We start from the raw sequence: 6000 nt of genomic DNA, 5'->3' as shown, positions 1-6000 counted from the left end.
GTGGATCGCAGTCGAATCGCTAAGAGATTGCGTCAGTGTCGTGTTGGTGTTGTCACGGGCACTGTACCGTGGTGGTTGTTGTTGTTGTGTGGCCTCTGAATTTAGCGTAATTTTGTTTATTTCTCTTTAACCAAGAGGAGACATCGCTCACATTCGGCCAGGGTGAGGGGGTACAAACCGTGCTTTTTGCGAAATGGTCACTCGTTTGCTATTTTTTTTATTTTAAAAACGAAACTTGACTGCACACACATTCAAATGTTGACTTAAAGACTTTCGTGACTGCAGGAATTCATATTCTTTTGGGTCTTTCGGTAAAGTCACGTAGATAGGTTAAAAGAAAATAACAAACAAAAACTACGACGTTTCGGTCGTCACCAGGAAGATAGAAAGATAGACTCTCTCTATCTTCCTGGTGACGAACGCTTGCCTCGTCGTTTTTTTGTTATTTTCTCATGAAGCTATCCACGTGACTTTACCCAAAGACCCCAAAGAATATGAACACACGCAGGCGTGTGTGGTTGAAGGTGCTGTCAATGGTAAGGGGTTGGGGGTGGTGGTGGTAGTAGGGGTTGGGGGTGGTGGTGGTAGTTGGGGTTAGTGGTAGTAGGGGTGGTGGTGGTGGTGGTAGTAGGGGTTGGTAGTGGTGGTAGTAGGGGTGGTGGTGGTGGTAGTAGGGGTTGGTGGTGGTGGTAGTAGGGGTTGGGTGTGGTAGTAGGGGTTGGGGGTGGTGGTGGTAGTAGGGGTGGTGGTAATAAGGGTTGGGGGTGGTGGTGGTAGTAGGGGTTGGGGGTGGTGGTGGTAGTAAGGGTTGGGGTGGTGGTGGTAGTAGGGGTTGGGGGTGGTGGTGGTAGTAGGGGTTGGTGGTGGTGGTGGTAGTAGGGGTTGGGGGTGGTGGTAGTAGGGGTTGGGGGTGGTGGTGGTACTAGCGGTTGGGGGTGGTGGTAGTAGGGGTTGGGGGTGGTGGTGGTAGTAGGGGTTGGGGGTGGTGGTGGTAGGGGTTGGGGGTGGTGGTGGTAGTAGGGGTTGGGGGTGGTGGTGGTAGTAGGGGTTGGTGGTGGTGGTAGTAGTGGTTGGGGGTGGTGGTGGTAGTAGGGGTTGGGTGTGGTGGTGGTAGTAGGGGTTGGGGGTGGTGGTGGTAGTAGGGGTTGGTGGTGGTGGTAGTAGTGGTTGGGGGTGGTGGTGGTAGTAGGGGTTGGGTGTGGTGGTGGTAGTAGGGGTTGGGGGTGGTGGTGGTAGTAGGGGTTGGGAGTGATGGTGGTAGTAAGGGTTGGGGGTGGTAGTAGGAGTTGGGTGGTGGTGGTAGTAGGGGTTGGTGGTAGTGGTGGTAGTAGTGGTTGGGGGTGGTGGTGGTAGTAGGGGTTGGGGGTGGTGGTGGTAGTAGGGGTTGGGGGTGGTGGTGGTAGTAGGGGTTGGGGGTGGTGGTGGTAGTAGGGGTTGGGGGTAGTGGTAGTAGGTGGTGGTGGTGGTAGTAGGGGTTGGGGGTGGTGGTGGTAGTAGGGGTTGGGGGTGGTTGTAGTAGGGGTTGGGGGTAGTGGTAGTAGGGGTTGGGGGTAGTGGTAGTAGGGGTTGGGGGTGGTGGCAGTAGTAGGGGTTGGGGGTGGTGGTGGTAGTAGGGTTTGGGGGTGGTGGTGGTAGTAGGGGTTGGGGGTGGTGGCGGTAGTAAGGGTTGGGGGTGGTGGTGGTAATAGGGGTTGGGGGTAGTGGTAGTAGGGGTTGGGGGTGGTGGTGGTAGTAGGGGTTGGGGGTGGTGGTAGTAGGGGTTGGGGGTAGTGGTAGTAGGGGTTGGGGGTGGTGGTGGTAGTAGGGGTTGGGGGTGGTGGCGGTAGTAGGGGTTGGGGGTGGTGGTAGTAGGGGTTGGGGGTAGTGGTAGTAGGGGTTGGGGGTAGTAGGGGTTGGGGGTGGTGGCGGTAGTAGGGGTTGGGGGTGGTGGTGGTAGTAGGGGTTGGGGGTGGTGGTAGTAGGGGTTGGGGGTGGTGGTAGTAGGGGTTGAGGGTGGTGGTGGTGGTAGTAGGGGTTGGGGGTGGTGGTGGTAGTAGGGGTTGGGGGTGGTGGTGGTAGTAGGGGGTGGTGGTGGTAGTAGGGGTTGGGGGTGGTGGTAGTAGGGGTTGGTGGTGGTGGTGGTAGTAGTGGTTGGGGGTGGTGGTGGTAGTAGGGGTTGGGGGTGGTAGTAGGGGTTGGGGGTGGTGGTAGTAGGGGTTGGTGGTGGTAGTAGTGGTTGGGGGTGGTGGTGGTAGTAGGGGTTGGTGGTAGTAGTAGGGGTTGGGGGTGGTGGCGGTAGTAGGGGTTGGGGGTGGTAGTAGGGGTTGGGGGTGGTGGTAGTAGTGGTTGGGGGTGGTGGTGGTAGTAGGGGTTGGTGGTGGTGGTGGTAGTAGGGGTTGGGGGTGGTGGCGGTAGTAGGGGTTGGGGGTGGTGGTGGTAGTAGGGCGTGGTGGTGATGGTTGTAGGGGGTGGTGGTGGTAGTAAGGGTTGGTGGTGGTGGTGGTAGTAGTGGTTGGGGGTGGTGGTGGTCGTAGGGGTTGGGGGTGGTAGTAGGGGTTGGGGGTGGTGGTGGTAGTAGGGGTTGGGGGTGGTGGTAGTAGGGGTTGGTGGTGGTGGTGGTAGTAGTGGTTGGGGGTGGTGGTGGTAGTAGGGGTTGGGGGTGGTGGCGGTAGTAGGGGTTGGGGGTGGTGGTGGTAGTAGGGGTTGGGGGTGGTGGTGGTAGTAGGGGTTGGGGGTGGTGGTGGTAGTAGGGCGTGGTAGTGGTGGTGGTTGTAGGGGTTGGGGGTGGTGGTGGTGGTAGTAGGGGTTGGTGGTGGTGGTGGTGGTAGTAGTGGTTGGGGGTGGTCGTAGGGGTTGGGGTGGTAGTAGGGGTTGGGGGTGGTGGTGGTAGTAGGGGTTGGTAGTGGTGGTAGTAGGGGTGGTGGTGGTGGTAGTAGGGGTTGGTGGTGGTGGTAGTAGGGGTTGGGTGTGGTAGTAGGGGTTGGGGGTGGTGGTGGTAGTAGGGGTGGTGGTAATAAGGGTTGGGGGTGGATGGTGGTAGTAGGGGTTGATGGTGGTGGTAGTAAGGGTTGGGGTGGTGGTGGTAGTAGGGGTTGGTGGTGGTGGTGGTAGTAGGGGTTGGGGGTGGTGGTAGTAGGGGTTGGGGGTGGTGGTGGTACTAGCGGTTGGGGGTGGTGGTAGTAGGGGTTGGGGGTGGTGGTGGTAGTAGGGGTTGGGGGTGGTGGTGGTAGTAGGGGTTGGGGGTGGTGGTGGTAGGGGTTGGGGGTGGTGGTGGTAGTAAGGGTTGGGGGTGGTGGTGGTAGTAGGGGTTGGGTGGTGGTGGTAGTAGGGGTTGGGGGTGGTGGTGGTAGTAGGGGTTGGTGGTGGTGGTAGTAGTGGTTGGGGGTGGTGGTGGTAGTAGGGGTTGGGTGTGGTGGTGGTAGTAGGGGTTGGGGGTGGTGGTGGTAGTAGGGGTTGGGAGTGATGGTGGTAGTAAGGGTTGGGGGTGGTGGTGGTAGTAGGAGTTGGGTGGTGGTGGTAGTAGGGGTTGGTGGTAGTGGTGGTAGTAGTGGTTGGGGGTGGTGGTGGTAGTAGGGGTTGGGGGTGGTGGTGGTAGTAGGGGTTGGGGGTGGTGGTGGTAGTAGGGGTTGGGGGTGGTGGTGGTAGTAGGGGTTGGGGGTAGTAGGGGTTGGTGGTGGTGGTGGTGGTAGTAGGGGTTGGGGGTGGTGGTGGTAGTAGGGGTTGGGGGTGGTGGTAGTAGGGGTTGGGGGTAGTGGTAGTAGGGGTTGGGGGTGGTGGTGGTAGTAGGGGTTGGGGGTGGTGGCGGTAGTAGGGGTTGGGGGTGGTGGTAGTAGGGGTTGGGGGTAGTGGTAGTAGGGGTTGGGGGTAGTGGTAGTAGGGGTTGGGGGTGGTGGCGGTAGTAGGGGTTGGGGGTGGTGGTGGTAGTAGGGTTTGGGGGTGGTGGTGGTAGTAGGGGTTGGGGGTGGTGGTGGTAGTAGGGGTTGGGGGTAGTGGTAGTAGGGGTTGGTGGTGGTGGTGGTAGTAGGGGTTGGGGGTGGTGGTGGTAGTAGGGGTTGGGGGTGGTGGTGGTAGTAGGGGTTGGGGGTGGTGGCGGTAGTAGGGGTTGGGGGTGGTGGTAGTAGGGGTTGGGGGTAGTGGTAGTAGGGGTTGGGGGTAGTAGGGGTTGGGGGTGGTGGCGGTAGTAGGGGTTGGGGGTGGTGGTGGTAGTAGGGGTTGGGGGTGGTGGTAGTAGGGGTTGGGGGTGGTGGTGGTAGTAGTGGTTGGGGGTGGTGGTGGTAGTAGGGGTTGGGGGTGGTAGTAGGGGTTGGGGGTGGTGGTGGTAGTAGGGGTTGGGGGTGGTGGTAGTAGGGGTTGGTGGTGGTAGTAGTGGTTGAGGGTGGTGGTGGTAGTAGGGGTTGGTGGTACTAGTAGGGGTTGGGGGTGGTGGCGGTAGTAGGGGTTGGGGGTGGTAATAGGGGTTGGGGGTGGTGGTAGTAGTGGTTGGGGGTGGTGGTGGTAGTAGGGGTTGGTGGTGGTGGTGGTAGTAGGGGTTGGGGGTGGTGGCGGTAGTAGGGGTTGGGGGTGGTGGTGGTAGTAGGGCGTGGTGGTGGTGGTTGTAGGGGGTGGTGGTGGTGGTGGTAGTAGGGGTTGGTGGTGGTGGTGGTAGTAGTGGTTGGAGGTGGTGGTGGTCGTAGGGGTTGGGGGTGGTAGTAGGGGTTGGGGGTGGTGGTGGTAGTAGGGGTTGGGGGTGGTGGTAGTAGGGGTTGGTGGTGGTGGTGGTAGTAGTGGTTGGGGGTGGTGGTGGTAGTAGGGGTTGGGGGTGGTGGCGGTAGTAGGGGTTGGGGGTGGTGGTGGTAGTAGGGGTTGGGGGTGGTGGTGGTAGTAGGGGTTGGGGGTGGTGGTGGTAGTAGGGCATGGTAGTGGTGGTGGTTGTAGGGGTTGGGGGTGGTGGTGGTGGTAGTAGGGGTTGGTGGTGGTGGTGGTAGTAGTGGTTGGGGGTGGTGGTGGTCGTAGGGGTTGGGGGTGGTAGTAGGGGTTGGGGGTGGTGGTGGTAGTAGGGGTTGGGGGTGGTGGTAGTAGGGGTTGGGGGTGGTGGTGGTAGTAGTGGTTGGGGGTGGTGGTGGTAGTAGGGGTTGGGGGTGGTAGTAGGGGTTGGGGGTGGTGGTGGTAGTAGGGGTTGGGGGTGGTGGTAGTAGGGGTTGGTGGTGGTAGTAGTGGTTGAGGGTGGTGGTGGTAGTAGGGGTTGGTGGTACTAGTAGGGGTTGGGGGTGGTGGCGGTAGTAGGGGTTGGGGGTGGTAATAGGGGTTGGGGGTGGTGGTAGTAGTGGTTGGGGGTGGTGGTGGTAGTAGGGGTTGGTGGTGGTGGTGGTAGTAGGGGTTGGGGGTGGTGGCGGTAGTAGGGGTTGGGGGTGGTGGTGGTAGTAGGGCGTGGTGGTGGTGGTTGTAGGGGGTGGTGGTGGTGGTGGTAGTAGGGGTTGGTGGTGGTGGTGGTAGTAGTGGTTGGGGGTGGTGGTGGTCGTAGGGGTTGGGGGTGGTAGTAGGGGTTGGGGGTGGTGGTGGTAGTAGGGGTTGGGGGTGGTGGTAGTAGGGGTTGGTGGTGGTGGTGGTAGTAGTGGTTGGGGGTGGTGGTGGTAGTAGGGGTTGGGGGTGGTGGCGGTAGTAGGGGTTGGGGGTGGTGGTGGTAGTAGGGGTTGGGGGTGGTGGTGGTAGTAGGGGTTGGGGGTGGTGGTGGTAGTAGGGCGTGGTAGTGGTGGTGGTTGTAGGGGTTGGGGGTGGTGGTGGTGGTAGTAGGGGTTGGTGGTGGTGGTGGTAGTAGTGGTTGGGGGTGGTGGTGGTCGTAGGGTTTGGGGGTGGTAGTAGGGGTTGGGGGTGGTGGTGGTAGTAGGGGTTGGTGGTGGTGGTGGTAGTAGTGGTTGGGGGTGGTGGTGGTAGTAGGGGTTGGTGGTGGTAGTAGGGGTTGGGGGTGGTGGCGGTAGTAGGGGTTGGGGGTGGTGGTGGTAGTAGGGGTTGGGGGTAGTGGTAGTAGGGGTTGGTGGTGGTGGT

The 6000-nt window shown here is 60.2% G+C and overlaps 1 protein-coding gene across 7 annotated transcripts in view; it reads left to right on the top strand.

Annotated features, from left to right (window-relative positions):
• The window catches only part of LOC116949708 (ketosamine-3-kinase-like), a 41400-nt gene continuing 35400 nt past the window's right edge, over positions 1 to 6000 (top strand). For 6 of the 7 annotated variants that reach the window (XR_012946233.1, XR_012946234.1, XM_032967328.2 and 3 more), the window contains exon 1: positions 1 to 162. The gene's annotated coding sequence lies outside the window, so the exon portion shown is untranslated. Of the gene's footprint in view, positions 163 to 185; positions 537 to 6000 lie in introns of those variants that run through there. The other variant, XM_076072325.1, reaches the window with a different exon arrangement.

This window comes from Petromyzon marinus, chromosome 37 (genome assembly GCF_048934315.1).
Source record: "Petromyzon marinus isolate PM22_M1 ecotype Great Lakes invasive population chromosome 37, UKy_Petmar_22M1.pri1.0, whole genome shotgun sequence".
In the NCBI taxonomy this organism is placed as follows: domain Eukaryota; kingdom Metazoa; phylum Chordata; class Hyperoartia; order Petromyzontiformes; family Petromyzontidae; genus Petromyzon; species Petromyzon marinus.
Note: the sequence above shows the minus strand (reverse complement) of the source record. Positions and strands in the feature narration are given on the sequence as shown.